This window comes from Neoarius graeffei, chromosome 23 (assembly GCF_027579695.1).
Source record: "Neoarius graeffei isolate fNeoGra1 chromosome 23, fNeoGra1.pri, whole genome shotgun sequence".
In the NCBI taxonomy this organism is placed as follows: Eukaryota; Metazoa; Chordata; class Actinopteri; order Siluriformes; family Ariidae; genus Neoarius; species Neoarius graeffei.
The window spans coordinates 17,412,523-17,432,567 of NC_083591.1; the positions used below are offsets into that span (position 1 = coordinate 17,412,523).

The following is a 20,045-nucleotide window of genomic DNA, read 5'->3' on the forward strand; positions in this document are numbered from 1 at the left end:
GATCCATCCTGGTGCCCTGTGTCTGGTCGGAGTTTTATCGCACCGCTTCTGTGAAGGACGGCCCCATGAGGACAGTTGAGGGTTATACCTGTTAAAACTGTTAATATTATAGTCAGGCTGTCTGTTGTTGCCCAAATGAGGATGGGTTCCCTTTTGAGTCTGGTTCCTCTCGAGGTTTCTTCCTCATGTCGTCTGAGGGAGTTTTTCCTTGCCACCGTCGCCACAGACTTGCTCATTGGGGATAGATTAGGGATAAAATTAGCTCATGTTTTAAGTCGTTCAAATTCTGTAAAGCTGCTTTGCGACAATGTTTATTGTTAAAAGCGCTATACAAATAAACTTGACTTGACATTTTATACAACATTGATTGCTCGATTCTCATAGGATAAAGGTTTACATTAATTTAGTATAAAAGCACAGGCAGTTCCAGCTGTAATGATGGTTAATATTAACGTACTCATTCTAATACTATGTATTGTTATGGTTTCTATAGTAACAACTCATACACAGGGACCTAAACTTATTAATCTTAAAAACTTATTAAACATTTAATATATGGGTCTGTCTCAGAAACTGGGTACTGTGGGGGTACCCCACTAAATATACACAGTCAATAAACTATACTGTTTTGAATGGTGATGTTGATTTTAATTTGAAATAAAATGATGAAAGAAATAATACAGATAAAACTAAATCTTTCATGTGAATATTCAGAATTTGGCAAAAATTCTGCAAATTTGTGGAAAAATGGTGTATTGATCTGGGACATGATAAATGGTTGACTACATCACATTCCTTTAAAAAGGTTGTAGTCCACTGAAAAGTCTACAGTTATCACTAATTGTATTTTAAGTTATAACTTTATACACCTAAGGATTGGTGCGCTCACAGAATAATCATAACCGTAATAAAACATCATGCAAAATATTTTATCACCACTGTAACTCCATTTTCCGCATACCCAAAACCAATACGGTTGTGTGTTTTGATCTAAATGGAAAGCCTCAGGATCAAGGTCACTACTAGAGTTGAGCCGGATACTCGGCTGAAATGAGTATCCAGTACGGATAAAGCACTTTTGCCGAGTATGAGTATTATACGAGTAATACGAGTCAATATCTGTGCTCGGACTGAATGAAAATCCTCACACAGTGTCACAGCACCCCTCCCCTACACACACCGCTCTGCTCACTCACACAGAGAACAGCTCTCTGTCTCTCCCTCAGTCACTCAGGTTCGCGTCTCTTTTCCGTTAACGTTCCGGGTTTCTTCAGCTTCAAGTTTGTTTTTATTTCAGTTTGTACTTACTTATAACCAGTAGAGTTCTGATAAACGTGGGTTCGTTCAGACATGGTGCTTGGTAGAAAGCGACTCGCATTGCGTCTCTGCCTGTCAGAGATTATTTTTTCTTTTTTTAACCGTCAGTTAAAAACAGGTTTTTTTGACTTCACGCATTGAGTGTCTGACACTTTCTTGCTGTAATTCATGTAAAAATAAAGGTAGTAGTGGTATAAGTATTACAAATTAAGCTACACACACACACATTCTCTCTCTCTCTCTCTCTCTCTCTCTGCCGGTCGTCGGAGTTTTTTTTTTAAAGCCGTCAGTTGGCTCTAACCAGTTTTATTTTACTTCATGCACTGAGTGACACTTTCTAGGTAGTAGTGGTATAAATAATATTACAAATTAAGCTACGCACACACACACACACACGGGCGGCACAGTGGTGTAGTGGTTAGCGCTGTCGCCTCACAGCAAGAAGGTCTGGGTTCGAGCCCCGTGGCCGGCGAGGGCCTTTCTGTGTGGAGTTTGCATGTTCTCCCCGTGTCCGCGTGGGTTTCCTCCGGGTGCTCCGGTTTCCCCCACAGTCCAAAGACATGCAGGTTAGGTTAACTGGTGACTCTAAATTGACCGTAGGTGTGAATGTGAGTGTGAATGGTTGTCTGTGTCTAGGTGTCAGCCCTGTGATGACCTGGCAACTTGTCCAGGGTGTACCCCGCCTTTCGCCCGTAGTCAGCTGGGATAGGCTCCAGCTTGCCTGCGACCCTGTAGAACAGGATAAAGCGGCTAGAGATAATGAGATGAGACACACACACACACGGTGTGGAAATAAAAAATAAATAAAAAAAGAACCAAAAAAAAAAATAAAAATCACACTGATCATAAAAAAATTAAAAGTTAATTTTTAAAAGTTAAAAAAAGAAAGTTATGTTGAGTATGAAAACTCTTGTTCATTACATTTCATAATTGCAACCACATGTGTTGTATTCATTATTGCAAAACTTGTTCTGTAAATAGTTCGTTTGCTATCGTGATCAAAACCATTGATCTGAAGCTCAATGCTGATGCTGTCCTATAAATAGTTTTCTAATCGGCAATAAATATAACAATTTCTGATCAACCCATATCAATTGCATGCTTAAAATAACATACTGGTTAAAGCCCCGCCCGTTTCAAGACAACCAGACCCACTTCCGGGTTAAATTCCGCCCACTTCCGGGTTAGGCCACGCCCACTCCGAGTACGGATACGGATACAGATAATTCATATGGTTAACAGATACAGATAATGCTGTGCTCGCTCATCCCTAGTCACTACCTCACCAAAAGTAGTAACTTAAAATCACTATGCCGAATTTAGTTATAAATCTGCGATTTTGTTTTTTAAAACGAAAGCTGAAAGTTAGGTATAGAATATGTTTCTTACAGAATATGTTACAATGGTAGCTAGTCTTGTATGAATTTCTGAGCTATAAAATGAGTTGTGGTCTATTTTTTACCGTAGCGTGTTATTTGTGTGCGGGGAAGGATACACATTAACAATTTGCATGGAATTTTCCACTCCAACAGTTAGAAGTTGATCGTGCTTCCATTTGCGGGCGTTCTGTTACACGAGTGATCTGTTCGGACATTATCACTGAAAAGGTGAGTTTTGACAGTTTTATTTTGTTTTAGTCTTGCAGTATATGTCATGCTCCGCAACGGACATCCACTCTGCAGATTACGGATCTCCCACGCCAGCACTGATCCTGATCCGGGACGGGAATTCCAGCTCTCCTCTAACTCACTTCCTGGTTTTCACCCCACTTATTTAAAGGCCGTTCTCAGACCCTGACTTTGCCAGAACGTCTTGTTTTGCTATTCCAGCCGTTTCTGTGCCTTTATTGCATTTCATGGTTTTTGCTCAAGTTATTTTTCTAGTTCATGGTTTTTGCACTTAGGGTTTTCTTCTTGTTTATGTTTTTTTTTTTTGCTCTAGCGAATTTTGTCCTTGTCTGCCTCGTGTTTTTGTCAAGTTTTTGTCTCTTTTTACCTGGACTATTTTGCCATTTGTTTTTGTCCCATTTGTTTACCTTCTTGCCATGCCCTTTTCCCTGGATTCAAAAGTCAAAGTCCTTCCCATGCCTTACAGTACCTGGTATTCCTAGGCAGTCTCCCACTCAAGTACTAACCAGGCCCAACCTGTATGTGGCGCATCGGGCGGCGCTGATCTCCGTTTCCATAGCCCTCGGCCTCTCGCCTATTACATAGTTGGGGTTACAGTGGGGGGCTAGTCCTCTGGTAACCACGAGAGTTTAACTCCCCATGCACATCTGTATTGCAGCGTGCCTTGCCAGATGGCAGTAGGTACCATTTTTATGATGGTCTTTGGTATGACCCGACTGTGAATAGAACTCACGATCTCCCGATCGAGAGGTGGACACGCTACCACTAGGCCACTAGTCGGTTTTCCCTGGATTAAATCACCTTATTTATTGGATTACTGTCTGTGTTCTGCTTGTGGATCCTTATCTCACCACACCTCCACCACCCCTAACAGTACGTTCTGGCGAACATGGATCCAGCGGAACTCACCTGTCTGAGAACGGTCATCCAGCAGCAAGGGACTCTCCTCGGGACCCATCAACAAGACCTCCAGCAGATCACTCAGAACCTGGCCACCCTGTCCGACTCACTCAACCTCCTAGCCACACAACTCCAGCACTCCCAAGCCATGCCTACCCCTGTCCAGCCATCTCTTTCTTCACCTCCTGCCACCGCCGCTCTCCACGAACCAAGACTCCCTTCACCTCAGCCCTACAGTGGAGAACCAGGTACCTGCAAATCTTTTTTGTCACAGTGTTCACTGATCTTGGAGCTTCAACCTCTGGCTTTCCCCACAGAATGCTCCCAGGTAGCCTATACAATCACGCTCCTCACCAGCAAGGCCAGAGAGTGGGGAACAGCGGTCTGGGACACCGATGCACCCTTTTGTTCCTGTTTCAAGGATTTCTCCGAGGAGATGAGGTGAACTTTTGACTGCTCTCTGTCCGGCCAGGAGGCAGCTAGAGGCCTCATGGAGCTGTGGCAGGGGTCCCAGTCTACTTCGGACTATGCCATCGAATTCCGGACATTGGCGACATCGTGCAGCTGGAACGAGAGCGCCCAGATCGACATGTTCCTGCACGGCCTGTCTGACGCTATTAAGGACAAATTGGTATCGTGGGAACTGCTGTCGAACCTCTCCAGCCTCATGGACCTCGCCAACCGCATCGATGCCTGGGTCCAGCAATGGAGGAGAGAGAAGAACCCAGCTTCACCTCCTCTCCACCCCCTGCTGCGTCTGTCAAACCCATGCAGGTAAACTGGGGTCAAGTGTCAGTGGAGGAACGCCGGCGCTGGCAAAGCACAGGGGCCTGTTTCTATTGTGGTCAGTGAGGACACATCTGCCGAGCCTGCTCGATAAAGGGAACGAGACCGCCAGTGAATCGAGGGGCCCTGGTGGGCAACACTCGGAACCAGTCCCCTGCTGATCGAATGTTACTCCCTGTCATCATCATCCACGACAACCAGTATCACCATCTCCAGGCACTCGTTGACTCAGGGGTGGACAGGAACCTCCGCCACCACCAAGCATCTGGGAATTCCGCTACTCGCCCTCGACATCCCTCTCACAGTCCTGACAGTCAATGGCACCGGCTTGACCACCATCACCCACCTTACCACCTCGCTCACCCTGAGAATTTCTGGCAACCACTCTGAAACCATCCAACTCCACGTCATGAACAACCCCCATGTACCCATCATCCTAGGATTACCCTGGTTAATGCAGCGCAACCCCCACCTAAACTGGGCCGATAATACTATCCTAGGCTGGAGCCATTCCTGCCTAGCTTCCTGCCTGAACTCCGCTCTGCCTCCGGCCAAACCACCGCAACCTTCAGCCAGCAAGTTTCCCAACCTCTCACATGCCTCTGGAATACCTGGACTTAAGACTTGTTTTCAGCAAGACCCAAGCAGTGTCCTTCTCTCCTCACAGACCCTATGACTGTGGAATCAACCTCCTGCCCGGGACGGCGCCACCCAAAGGGTGACTCTACTCTCTTTCTCCCGTTGAAAGACAAGCCATGGAGAAGTACATCTCCAATTCTCTGTCAGCTGGGATCATCCGCCCTTCCTCCTCCCCAGCAGGGATGGGATTTTTCTTTATGGAAAAGGACAAGTCGCTTCGCCCCTGCATTGACTATTGAGGTCTCAATGCCATCTCCATCAAGAACCGTTACCCCCTACCGCTCATGTCTACGGCCTTTGAACTACCCCAGGGAGCCAAGATATTCACCAAGTTGGACTTATGCAATGCCTACCATCTCATCAGGATCAGGGAGAGGGGGATGAGTGGAAGACAGCCTTTAACACCACCACTGGCCACTAAGAGTACCTCATGGTCCTTTTCAGCCTGACCAATGCACCCGCAGTCTTCCAGGCACTCGCCAACGACGTCCTCAGGGACTTTCTTAACATCTTCATTTTTGTGTACCTGGATGACATCCTGATCTTCTCTTGCTCCCTGGAGGAACATCGGGGCCACGTCCGGCAGGTCTTACAGCGCCTGCTAGAAAACAAGCTGTTTGTCAAGGCGGAAAAGAGCAAATTCCACCAGAGCTCTGTCTCATTTCTGAGGTTCATCATCTCCCCAGCTAAGATCCAGATGGACCCCCTCAAGCTTGAGGCAGTCGCAGACTGGCCTACCCCATCCTCGCGACGAGAGCTCCAGCGTTTCCTGGGATTCGCTAATTTCTACAGGCGCTTCATCCGCAACTTCAGCATGGTGGCTGGACCTCTCACTGCCTTGACCTCGAGTAAGACCAAGTTCAAGTTGAAGCAGAGAAAAGCCTTCTCCATGCTCAAGCACAAGTTCACCACAGCATCCATTCTCACCATACCCAAGCCGACCAAACAGTTCATCGTGGAGGTCGACGCTTCCGAGTCCGGGGTCGGAGCCATTCACTCCCAGAGGGCCAGCGATAACAAGGTCCACCCATGCTCCTTCTCTCGCCGGCTGTCCCCTGCTGAATGCAATTACGACATTGGCGACAGAGAGTTGTTGGCCATCAAGCTAGCCTTGGAGGAGTGTAGGCACTGGCTCGAGGGGTCGGATCTCCCCTTCCTAGTCTGGACCGACCATAAGAACCTGGAGTACCTCAAGTCTGCCAAACGTCTCAATTTCCGTCAAGCCCATTGGTCTCTCTTCTTCTCCCCATTCAACTTCATGCTCTCCTACCACCCAGGCTCCAAGAACGGCAAACCCAATGCCCTGTCCAGGATGTTCTCTTCCCACCAAGAGGAGTCCAAGCCACCCAAGACCATCCTTCCTCCATGCTGCCTGGTGGGAGCTGCCCACCAGGCAGATGCTTGTGAGGTTGAGAGCATCTCATACAGAAGGCCCTGGAGCAAGACCCTGGTGAAGGTAACTCAAGCAACATACCACCTAACCATCTGTTTGTTCCCTGTTCTGTGTGAACCCAGGTGCTGCAGTGGGGTCATGGCTCCACGTTGGCTTGTCACCCGGGAGCTGCTCGAACCCTGGCGCTCGTCCAACAGCGCTTCTGGTGGCCATCCATCAAGGAAGACATCCAGAAGTTCGTGGCAGCCTGCGACACATGTGCCCGGAACAAGACAGCCAATCGACCCCTGCCAGTTTGCTAAGACCCCTCCTGATTCCTCATCAACCCTGGTCTCACATTGCCCTGGACTTCATCACAGGACTCCCCAACTCAGGTGGCAACACATGCATCCTCAGTTATCGACCGTTTCTCCAAGGCAGTCCATTTCATTCCTCTGCGCAAGCTTCCCACAGCTAAAGAAACCGCCGAATTACTCATCCTTCACATTTTCCATCTATACGGACTCCCCACTGACATTGTCTCTGACCAGGGTCCTCAGTTTACTGCACAGTTCTGGAGGGCCTTCTGCAAACTCATTGGGGCCTCCTGTAGCCTGTCCTCAGGGTTCCACCCTCAAACCAACGGCCAGGTGGAATGGGCGAACCAAGATTTGGAGGTGGCACTCAGGTGCATGGCGTCCAGGGTTGCCGGTTCTTGGAGCAAGTACTTACCTTGGGTCAAGTACGCTCATAACACTCTTCCTTCATCTGCCACAGGTCTCTCACCCTTCCAGTGCTCCCTAGGTTACCAACCACCACTCTTCCCCAACCAAGATGAGGAGGTCGCCGTACCCTCAGCCCAGATCTTCATACGCTGCTGCAGGAGGTCATGGGCAATGGCCCAGAGAAGACTCATTCGCTCTGCCCTAGCATTCAAGAGGCAGGCCGACAAACGGCACTCTAGGGCGCCCACCTACCGGGTGGGGCAATGAGTCATGCTCTCCACACACCACCTGCCACTCAGAGCCATCTCCCGCAAGCTGGTTCCCAGGTACCTAGGATCTTTCCTCATCAGCAGGGTAATCAATCCATGTTCAGTCAGACTGGCATTACCAGTCACCATGCGATGTATTCACCCTACTTTCCACGTGTCACAGCTTAAACCTCTGGTTCCCAGTTCTTTGCTGGCAGTTCTTTATATCTTTCCTTCACTTAAATATGAATAATATGATACATTTTGGTTATTTGATATGGCGAAATACGACAATAAGACACCAGAAAGATGAGAATAACGGCGGTGGTAAAAGAACAGCAACTGTACCGGCTGAAGGTCGAGTGGGTCTCTGCTGCGGCGTGTGAGCAACAGGACATCACTACCACACCGGACGGAGCACGAGGCGGGGGCGGGGCAAAATGACTGGCTGTAGATTCTATCGAAAGTTCGATCCAAATTGACCATGGTTGCAAAATATCGGCCAAAAATATGCAAACACTACAAAATATGAAAGTAAGATGAAAAAGAAACATTCTACTGCCTTATACTGCAAGACTAAAACAAAATAAAACTGTCAAAACTCACCTTTTCAGTGATAACATCCGAACAGATCACTCGTGTAACAGAAAAACCGCAAATGGAAGCACGATCAACTTCTAACTGTTGGAGTGGAAAATTCCATTCTACACATGCAAATTGTTAATATGTGTCCTTCCCCACACACAAATAAACACACTACGGTAAAAAATAGACCACAACTCATTTTATAGCTCAGAAATTCATACAGGTGGCACGGTGGTGTAGTGGTTAGCGCTGTCTCCTCATAGCAAGAAGGTCCGGGTTCGAGCCCCGTGGCCAATGAGGGCCTTTCTGTGTGGAGTTTGCATGTTCTCCGCATGGGTTTCCTCTGGGCACTCCGGTTTCCCCCACAGTCCAAAGACATGCAGGTTAGATTAACTGGCGACTCTAAATTGACCGTAGGTGTAAGTGTGAATGGTTGTCTGTGTCTGTTGCTGCTTTTCCACTACCAGCGCGGCTGAGTTGGGCTGAGTCGAGCTGAGTGGGGCTGTTGGAGTTGCATTTCGACTACAACCGTGCTGAACCGTGCTGGCTGGAAGTGGGTGGACACATTGGGTGGAGTTAGCAAAAGTGGGTGGATGTCACGTGATGTCGTTAGGCGGTGCAAACAGTGACAGTGATCTTTTAAGCGGTAGTCTCACGACCCGGATAGTAAACAATAAACATGGAGTCGTTAGTGTTGCTGGTCTTGGTGCTGTGGCTTGTTGTCACCGACAACGCCAACAGATACTGGCAAGAGCGTATAGATGAGCCGAGGCGCATAAGGCTTCAGAAATTCTCGTAATTCGTAATTCTTCTTCTTCCGGGTTTACAGTGTTTACAGATCCCAGCGTGCTCGTGGGGCGTGTGTAGGCATGTGAGGACACTCCTCCTCACCAATCAGTGCACAGGGGAGTGTCTCCTCACGCCCCTAGCCCCACTCGGCTCGGTTTGGCTCGCTTCAGCCCTACTCCAAAACCGTGCGAGTTTTGGGGGCTAAGCAGGGCTGAAGCGAGCTGAGTCGTGCTGCTCTAAGGTAGTCGAAACGCGAGCCATGTCGGGCTGAAGTGAGCTGAAGCGAGCTGAAGTGAGCTGAAAAAGGGTAGTGGAAAAGGGCCATATGTGTCAGCCCTGTGATGACCTGGTGACTTGTCCAGGGTGTACCCCGCCTTTTGCCCGTAGTCAGCTGGGATAGGCTCCAGCTTGCCTGCGACCCTGTAGAACAGCATAAGCGGCTACACACTTGGATACCAGAACATCTTGGCATCATATCCTTATCTGTATTTCTTTCATCATTTTATTTCAAATTAAAACCAACATCACCATTCAAAACCATATAGTTTATTGACTGAGTATATTTAGTGGGGTACCCCCACAGTACCCAGTTTCTGAGACAGACCCATATACACTTACCAGTCAGTTTTCAGGACTAACCATACTAATTAACTAAGGAGTTGGATCCCTGTTTATTTTTCTTTTATTCTCTTCTTTTGCCATGGATTCATGGTCTATGTTGACTGGTGGAGACCAGTGAAGTGCACTGAACTCATTGCCATGTTCATGCAGTTTGAGATGAGTAGTGCTTTGTGGCATGGTGCATTATATATGAATTATACTGGAAGTAGCTATTATAAAATGGGTAAACTGTACCCATAAATGAACACACATGGTCAGCAATAATATTCAGAGATACTCAGCTGATATTAAGGAGCCCAGTATGTGCCTCACACCATTACACTATTGCCAGCAGCCTGAACTATTGATGCAAGGCTGGTTGCATTCACTGATCTATGCTGTTGACACCAATTCTGACCCTACCATCTGCATGTTGCAGCAAAAACCAAGATTCATCGGATCAGGTAATGTTTTCCTATCTTTAACTGTACAGTTTCAATGAGACTACGCCTCTGAGCCACTGTATTTTTGTTCTGAGATGCTTTTCTGTTCACCATGGATGTAAAGAGTAGCTATCTTAATTTAGAGTTATGTTAATGTAGGCTCCCTGTCGGATCGAACCCGTCTGGCCATATAATGTTTGCTATGGCTTTGGTTCATTCACACAACTAGACCTTAGTTAATAATGTATATTTTTGGATGGTTAGACAAAGAATTTTTAGTCATCTTAGTCAGCCTGTGGAAAGGAAAAAAAAAATCACAAATAAAGCAAAGATTAAACCTTTGAGTGTGTACTTTGTTCATTTTCTTTACTTCCAACTCCAGTTTTCTAATATTCAGCTTTCTATTTGAAGGTCTGCTTTCCTAAGTTCTGTTTCTTGAAGTGGTATTGTTTACAAATGGCAAAAACATCTACTTCTTTTAAAAAGAAACAAAGTCAAGGACAAGGTAGGATATATTCTTGGTTAAATGCAGAAGTATTGCTCACCTGTTCCCTTGCTGTGGATTGAGTGTGAGCTTGAGGGATGCGCTTCTTATTCATCCTGTTTGCAGGAAATATTGCATGAGTTCATGAAGTACACAAACACCGAACAGCATTGTACCAGGCCTTCCAGCTGTCCTCACAGTGCAAGCAGTCTCCTCATCTTCTCGATATAGCTTAGATGGTCCATTCTCACTCTGCAGAAGGTACAGTAAGTGGTGCTACATTACTCAGCCTCTGGTCAATTACCCAGCCTAATCATGCTATTATAAGATACTTACATCACTTTGAAGCTAAATGTTGATCCGCAGGTGGATCCAGAAGTGTCGGTACATTTCCCACCACTGTAGTACATTAAGCAATTGAGAATGAATGAATGAATGAATGAATGAATGAAAAGGTGTTGCATTTCATTTCAAAAATGTCTCTGTACCAGTCATGCCAGTGGTAAAATTAGATGGGAGGGTAAAAATCAATCAAGAACTTGACATCGAAACTATTAGGGTTGACCAATACATATACAGTGGGGCAAAAAAAGTATTTAGTCAGTCACCAATTGTGCAAGTTCTCCCACTTAAAAAGATGAGAGAGGCCTGTAATTTTCATCATAGGTATACCTCAACTATGAGAGACAAAATGAGAAAAAAAAATCCAGAAAATCACATTGACTGATTTTTAAAGAATTTATTTGCAAATTATGGTGGAAAATAAGTATTTGGTCAATAACAAAAGTTCATCTCAATACTTTGTTATATACCCTTTGTTGGCAATGACCGAGGTCAAACGTTTTCTGTAAGTCTTCACAAGGTTTTCACACACTGTTGCTGGTATTTTGGCCCATTCCTCCATGCAGATCTCCTCTAGAGCAGTGATGTTTTGGGGCTGTTGCTGGGCAACACGGACTTTCAACTCCCTCCAAAGATTTTCTATGGGGTTGAGATCTGGAGACTGGCTAGGCCACTCCAGGACCTTGAAATGCTTCTTACGAAGCCACTCCTTCGTTGCCCAGGCGGTGTGTTTGGGATCATTGTCATGCTGAAAGACCCAGCCATGTTTCATCTTCAATGCCCTTGCTGATGGAAGGAGGTTTTCACTCAAAATCTCACGATACATGGCCCCATTCATTCTTTCCTTTACACGTATAACTCCCTCCCAAAGCACGAAGACGCAGGGGTTTTCTTTGACGGGTTTAATCTTCAAAAACTAAACCGTGAAAACTCGTTGGCACAATGAGAGAAAGTTAGGCTTGATCTCTTCAGTTCTTTTACAGTCATAAACTTGTGTAAAACGTCTTAATGTCCAACTTTGAGGAGAGCATCTCTCCTGCGCCCGAACACTTCGATGCTTGAGTCCATCTAACGCTTGGCTGGCCTACGCTGGTCGCTTACGTCACATGCACACATACAGCCGAGGTCACGTTTCAAAATAAAAGTTCCTGTTTTCAACTCAGGTAAATACACACATATACCCAAATAAAATAAATATTAATTCTCAAAAATACCCTTTGCACACAAAACACTGATGTTCATGCTTGCAACCGTTACACTCCCACCAAATCACATCAACCTTAATGTGGGATTTCCCTTAACTTACAAACTGTTGCAAGTCAACTATTAAACATGAAATGTTAAATCAAACATTAAGCATTTTGATCTGCTTCAATCAAAGTAATAACCTTGTGTATTACTCTATCATTTCTTTTACTTTCAGGTTCTTTATCTCATTTGGGAATGCTTCCTCTTGGACCAGTTTGATTATGGTAAGTTCTGCTTCCTTTCTTTCTTCTAAACTTGTACTCTCATTGGTTCTCTCTTTCAGACCTTTATGTTCTTTGATCAGTCTCTTCAGTCTGGCAACTGCTTGTACTACCCTTGACCAATCAGAAAACTTTTCAAGGCGGTCCAATAATGACCTGTCTTCCTTTGCTTTTGTATTGAATACCAGGGCCTTTCGAAGCTCAGGGTCATCATCCTTAACTTCTCCCACCTTGCTTTCTCTGTGAGGTAGTTCTTGCTGCCAAAGAAACTGTGGACCTGAGAACCAATTGGATTTCTTAAGTTGCTCTGCAGTCAACCCTCGAGATGCATGGTCTGCCGGATTTTCCTCAGATGCAACGTAAGCCCACTGTTCAGGGTTTGTGCTCGACTTGATTCTCTGTATTCGGTTTGCTACAAACACGTGGAATCTCTTGGCATCATTGTTTATGTAGCCAAGAACTATGGTAGAATCTATCCAAAAGTACTCCTTTGGATCTTGGAGCTCCAGCTCGTTTCGGAGCATGTCACTAACTCTGACTGCAACTACGGCTGCCGAGAGTTCCAATCTCGGTATCGTCGTGACTTTAGTGGGGGAGACTCTTGATTTTCCCATCACCAAGCTACAATGAACTTCGTTGAACTCACTCACAGCTCGCAGGCAAGTACATGCACCATATCCTGTGGTGCTTGCGTCACAGAAGTGGTGGAGTTCATACTCTTTCACAGGGCCGAATTGAGAAGGTAAGTAGCATCTCTTTATTTCCATGCCAGATAGGTTAGGTAGGTCAACTATCCATGACTCCCACTGAGGTCTCAGGCTTTCCGGAAGTTCCTCATCCCATCCGATCTTCTCTCTGCACATGTGCTGGAGAATTTGCTTCTCTAGAAGAACGAAGGGGGCCATGAACCCTAACGGATCATACATGGAGGCTACCATTGAGAGCACACCTCTCCTTAGACTTGACTTGAACTCTGAATTTGAATGAGTCAGATGTAACGCACCATTCTACTCCAAGAGCTCTCTCCATATGTGGTAGACTGAGAGCCAGGTCTTGATCTTTGATTGCGGCACGGTCCTCCTCTGTTGTCGCTATTAGAGACGAACTTGTGAAGTCTGAGCTTACCAGTGCCACAAAGCTCTCTGGCTTCCCGTTCCGTGGGAACACTTACGAGCCCATCATCTACGTAGAAATTCCTCTGAATGAAACGGATGGTGTCCTTCACCATACAGTCCTTGCCCTTGAGCTGCCAGGTGTTTTAAGCCAAAGTTGGTACAGCCAGGGGATGAGGCCGCTCCAAACAGGTGGACTCTCATACGGTAGGTTGATGGTGTAGCCTCCAGGTTACCACTCTCCCACCATAGGAATCGTAGGTAATCCTGGTCTTCAGCTTTCACATAAAACTGGTGAGAAATCCTTTCGATGTCGCACATGACTGCAACAAGATCTTTACGGAATCTGCAAAGGACACCCACCAGTGTGTTCATAAGGTTGGGTCCAGTAAGCAGATGGTCATTGAGACACTCACCTTGAAACTTAGCGGAGCAGTCGAATACGATGCGGATTTTTCCGGGTTTCTGGGGATGATGTACTCTGTGATGCGGAATATACCAGGCCAGACCGCTTTCAGTTTCTTCTTCAGGGATTTTCTCCGCGTCACCACAAGAGATGATGTCATGCATGAAATTCACATAGTCCTTGTAGTATGTTTCATTCCTTCTTAGTTTCCTTTCAGGACATTTCAAGTGGTGCACTGCACATATCCTGTTGTCAGGCTGCTTTGGTCTTTCATCCTTAAACGGTAATGGCATTTCAAGGTGACCATCATCTCTTTGAGATGTTTTCTCTCAATTTGGACAAGAACTTAAGATCATCTTGAGACACCAGGTCGTCTTCTCCTGCTCTTTCTGAGAAGTCTGACTCCAGGACCTTGATGTCTGAAGGGGTAATCTCTGACTTTGCATCTCTTGACATAGTGAACTTCAGCTTTCAAGTTAACAGAAGAATCAACACTTGGTGTGACTTGCATCATACTATGCGATGACTGATTCCAATGGCATCTCCGAACTCTACACAAGGATTCCCATGGCCGACTATACTCCACCCCAGGTCAGTACGTTGAGCATAAGGCTGATTTGCTTGACCGGACACGACTTCTCGTGGGAGTAAGGCTTGTGAGCAATTGTAGCCAATGAGCAGACCTATTTCACAGCTCTGCAGAGGCACTATGTGTTCTTGAAGGTGCTCTAAATGGGGCCAAGCCTCAGCTGTTTCTTTCGTGGGTATGTGAGTTCTGTTAGCAGGAATAAAGTCACGTGTGTAGGTTGGTGGTAAGGTAATCCCTTTGCCTGAGTAAAAGCCTCGAACTTGAAGGTTTCTCACTCTTTGAGACTGAACTACAGTGGTTCTTGAAGTCATAGTTGAGAGCTTCAACTTCACTTGTTCTTTCTCTGCATCCAGAGCATCTGCTACTTCACTGAGCACAAACGTTGTGTCACTCTGAGAGTCCAACAGAGCATAGACAAGCACCTCATCTGCTGGTTGAGTGGCAGATGAAAGCCAGACAGGAACTATTGCAGCTGTTTGCATAGCAGCTTCATGCTGGATGACTCTGTTTAAAGTAGAGGCTGTGACTGTTTCTTTGGACTGCTCAGTTTGAGTCTTTTCCTTATTCTTTTCTTTATTTTGGTTGTTTGACTTGTCTTGACTTTGTTTAACTTGTTGTGACTTTTGCTCTCCTTTATCTCTTTCCTCATGCAGACAGGTAGGGTGACGCTTCTTGCATGTGCCACAAACACTCCTACTGCTGCAGTTCTTGGAGAGATGGCCTGCTTCAAGACAACCGAAGCATAGCTTTTCAGCTTGCACAAACTTGACTCTCTCAGAGACTTCTTTCTCCATAAGCCTTTTGCATACATGCAAGGTATGGACATTCTTTTTGCAGAACAGACATGGTTTTGTGGCCTGTTCATTAGAACTTGTTGTGTCTTTGCTTTAACATTGAGCTGCTTTTGCTGCTTTGCCTTGTCAGTTTCACTTTGCTTTAGTGACTACAAAGACGTAACTGGATTACAGGCAATCTTTGCTTCTCTTGTCAGGAATGTAACGAACTGACTGAAGCTTGGGAACTGGCCACTCTGCTCTTCCTTCTCCATCACCTGCCGGTTCCATCTAGCCGTTAGCCAGTCAGGTAACTTTGCCAGAATCTTTCTGTTTTCGTTACAATCGTTCAGTATCTCCAGTGCTTTGACATGCACCATGGCTGCTTCACAGCTACGGAGAAAGTCAAACTCTCTGAGCTCAGTGCTCTCTTTGGCTCCAATTCTGGGCCATGCTTGGAGCTTGTCTCAGTATGCCTTGGCGACTGTAAATGCTCTTCCAGAATCTCCCATGCAGCAACATAGGCAGACTCGGTGCCAAGTAGGAAATAGCCATCCAGTGCATTCTTGGCTTGCCCACCTACATATCTACGAAGGTAGTATATCTTCTCCTTCTCCCTAATATTCTTCTGGTCAATCAATGTTTGAAAGGATAGTTTCCAGTCACTGTACTTCAGTGGATCGCCAGTGAATATTGAAGGTTCAAGAACAGGAATTCTATTTGCACTTATTGCATCACTAAGCATCATAATGAGCTCTGACGTGCTTGGATTTGTGGATGTTGCTTTAGCTTGTGGAGCTAGAGGTACAGAAGACTGATGACCTCTTGCAGGATGTGGCGACTGATGGCTAGCTGCCACTTCATGGCTCAAGATGTCAGTAGGCTCTTGTTTGACGTTTAGCCCTTGGTCGTACACCTGCATTCTTGCTCGCGCAGCGTTGAGCTCTTTCATGGTTTCTAAATGCTTTATTTTTATTCGCTTTTCTTCAAGCTTGACTTTCATTTGAGCTGCCTCTTCTTCTCTTTTAATTCTCCACTGAATTTCTTCTTCTTCCCTTTCTAGGCGTCGCTTCAGGTCTTCTGCCTCTTGAGCTACCATCTTCCTGTTCGCCTCTGCCTCTAGGTGCTGCAATTCCAATTGTTCTCTTTGTTGCTCTTCCAACACTTTCAGAACAGCTTGGCTTGCTGCAGCATCCGCAGCAGCTTCTTGGCGCTTGATGGAAGACATGTTCGAATGCTCTGAGGCGCCCTTCAAGATAGAAGTGACAGAATCAAATTCACTTTTGGTGGAGTTCCAGAGAGACCCCGCCTCCGGCCAATCTGGTTCATCTTCATGTGGGAGCTTCCCATCCAGGTAAGCAGTGGCTTTGGCAACAATGAAGTCGGAAACTCGTACACACAGGTCAACTCTTTGCCATGTGTCTTGGTCTGGTGTTGAGACTCTGCGCTGGTCTTCATAGACACGCTGAACATCTGTTGAGAGGCCTTTGACATCGTGAAGAATATCCTTGAGTAGATCCTCTGCTAGAGGCTCAGCGGACTGTGATAATGAATGCTTACAGGATTTAACAAGTGTTCGCCATTTCTTGTAAATGTAATCTCATCTTTGTTGTAATGACTTCATTTTGGCTTCTTGCATTGCTTTTCCCCTTCTGTTAGAGTACGAGTTCGCTCACTTCATCTCAGCGGCTGCCCTTCTGCTGGCTGAGAACCAACTTCACTCGCATTGTCTTCAAGAGGACCATCTAGAGGTTCACTTCCATCATCAACTTGCCCTACCTTAAGTGTAGACTCACTAGATTCTGATATAATTAAATAACTAAGTTATTAAATGTAGTAAATGTAAACTTGAATATTAAATGTAAATAGAGTCTTAATGTTTGTAATGTTAAAGTCTAACTGTGTGTAATGTTTTATATTAAATGCTGAATATGAAATGCTTTAACTGTAAATACCTACTCAGATAATTGAATGTAAATAAAGTCTGCATTGAATGTTAACACCTATTTAGATGTGTCTCTTGCCTCTTTGAATTGAAATATTGTACACTGAAATAGTTCAATAAACCAAATACTGTTCACTGTACTTATTACTAGTAATGTGCTGAAATACCTCAAAATGCACATATAAACTCAATGTAATTTAAACTTAAATATCAGATGGCAAATAGCCTTCACCGTGAATTATCAAAAACACACTTTAAATCAGCACATAAGGACTTCAATATGAAACACCTTCACTCTTAGCTTTAAAGGAACAGTCCACCGTACTTCCATAATGAAATATGCTCTTATCTGAATTGAGACGAGCTGCTCCGTACCTCTCCGAGCTTTGCGCGACCTCCCAGTCAGTCAGACGCAGTCAGACGCGCTGTCACTCCTGTTAGCAATGTAGCTAGGCTCAGTATGGCCAATGGTATTTTTTGGGGCTGTAGTTAGATGCGACCAAACTCTTCCGTGTTTTTCCTGTTTACATAGGTTTATATGACCAGTGATATGAAACAAGTTCAGTTACACAAATTGAAACGTGGCGATTTTCTATGCTATGGAAAGTCCGCACTATAATGACAGGCGTACTAACACCTTCTGCGCGCTTCGACAGCGCATTGATACTGAGCTCCGTATCAATGCGCTGTCGAAGCGCGCAGAAGGTGTTAGTACGCCTGTCATTATAGTGTGGACTTTCCATAGCATAGAAAATTGCCACGTTTCAATTTGTGTAGCTGAACTTGTTTCATATCACTGGTCATATAAACCTATGTAAACAGGAAAAACGCGGAAGAGTTTGGTCGCATCTAACTACAGCCCCAAAAAATACCATTGGCCATGCTGAGCCTAGCTACATTGCTAACAGGAGTGACAGCGCGTCTGACTGACTGGGAGGTCGCGCAAAGCTCGGAGAGGTACGGAGCAGCTCGTCTCAATTCAGATAAGAGCATATTTCATTATGGAAGTACGGTGGACTGTTCCTTTAAGGCATTCAACTTCAAACATAAATGTTTTAACCTTTAACTTAAATCATAAGCTTCAATAAACTCAGAAGCAATACTCAAATGCAAGATATTAGACTTAGAAATCGAGTAGCATTACCACACACCACACTATGAAATCAGCTTCACTTAAATCTTTTCTTAATCCTTTAAAGCATACTTGCAAAGTCCCCTATTTGTCCACTCTTGTTAGTGTCCAAGTTCTTGATGGCTTTGCCTTAAAATCATTGCTGATTCAGTTTGTGTGTTGCTTACCGACACTTGTTCAGTTCGTCAGATCATATGTTGAACGCGTGCATTCTACTCATCTGCGTGTCCACGAGACGGCCGCTACAATGTTCCATGGCCACGAGGAGAGTGCGTGTTCGCTGAGCTTCTTGGAACGACCGCTGTGACGTGCCGTGAACACGAGCAGGCTGCGTGGTGATCTTGCTTGGGATTGCTGCACCTCCGACATCGATGAACAGTCCCGAGTTTTCACTATAACTCCCTCCCAAAGCACGAAGACGCAGGGGTTTTCTTTGACGGGTTTAATCTTCAACAATCTTCAAAAACTAAACCATGAAAACTCGTTGGCTGCGTGCACAATGAGAGAAAGTTAGGCTTGATCTCTTCAGTTCTTTTACAGTCATAAACTTGTGTAAAACGTCTTAATGTCCAACTTTGAGGAGAGCATCTCTCCTGCGGCCAAACACTTCGATGCTTGAGTCCATCTAACGCTTGGCTGGTCTACGTTGGTCGCTTACGTCACACGCACACATACAGCCGAGGTCACATTTCAAAATAAAAGTTCCTGTTTTCAACTCGGGTAAATACACACATATACCCAAATAAAATAAATATTAATTCTCAAAAATACCCTTTGCACACAAAACACTGATGCTTGCAACCGTTACAACACAGATCAGTCGTCCTGGTCCCTTTGCAGAAAAACAGCCCCAAAGCATGATGTTTCCACCCCCATGCTTCACAGTAGGTATGGTGTTCTTTGGATGCAACTCAGCATTCTTTCTCCTCCAAACACGACAAGTTGACTTTTTACCAAAAAGTTCTATTTTGGTTTCATCTGACCATATGACATTCTCCCAATCCTCTTCTAGATCATCCAAATGCTCTCTAGCAAACTTTAGATGGGCCTGGACATGTACTGGCTTAAGCAGGGGGACATGTCTGGCACTGCAGGATTTCAGTCCCTGGCGGCATAGTGTGTTACTGATGGTAGCCTTTGTTACTTTGGTCTCAGCTCTCTGCAGGTCATTTACTAGGTCCCCCCGTGTGGTTCTGGGATTTTTGCTCACTGTTCTTGTGATCATTTTGACCCCACGGGGTGAGATCTTGCGTGGAGCCCCAGATCGAGGGAGATTATCAGTGGTCTTGTATGTCTTCCATTTTCTAATAATTGCTCCCACAGTTGATTTTTTCACACCAAGCTGCTTACCTATTGCAGATTCAGTCTTCCCAGCCTGGTGCAGGTCTACAATTTTGTTTCTGGTGTCCTTTGACAGCTCTTTGGTCTTGGCCATAGTGGAGTTTGGAGTGTGACTGTTTGAGGTTGTGGACAGATGTCTTTTATACTGATAACGAGTTCAAACAGGTGACATTAATACAGGTAATGAGTGAAGGACAGAGGAGCCTCTTAAAGAAGTTGTTATAGGTCTGTGAGAGCCAGAAATCTTGCTTGTTTTTAGGTGACCAAATACTTATTTTACCAAGGAATTTACCAATTAATTCATTAAAAATCCTACAATGTGATTTCCTGGATTCTTTCCCCCATTCTGTCTCTCATAGTTGAAGTGTACCTATGATGAAAATTACAGGCCTCTCTCATCTTTTTAAGTGGGAGAACTTG

General features: G+C 45.3%; 1 long non-coding RNA gene across 1 annotated transcript; it reads left to right on the top strand.

The window, feature by feature from the left end:
- Positions 1-10,449: 10,449 nt before the first annotated feature.
- Positions 10,450-17,107, top strand: LOC132871174 (uncharacterized). Its single transcript, XR_009651271.1, has 5 exons — positions 10,450-10,537; positions 10,643-10,777; positions 12,282-12,330; positions 16,379-16,561; positions 16,867-17,107. It is a non-coding gene; the product is annotated as an uncharacterized LOC132871174 (long non-coding RNA).
- The last annotated feature ends 2,938 nt before the right edge of the window (positions 17,108-20,045 follow it).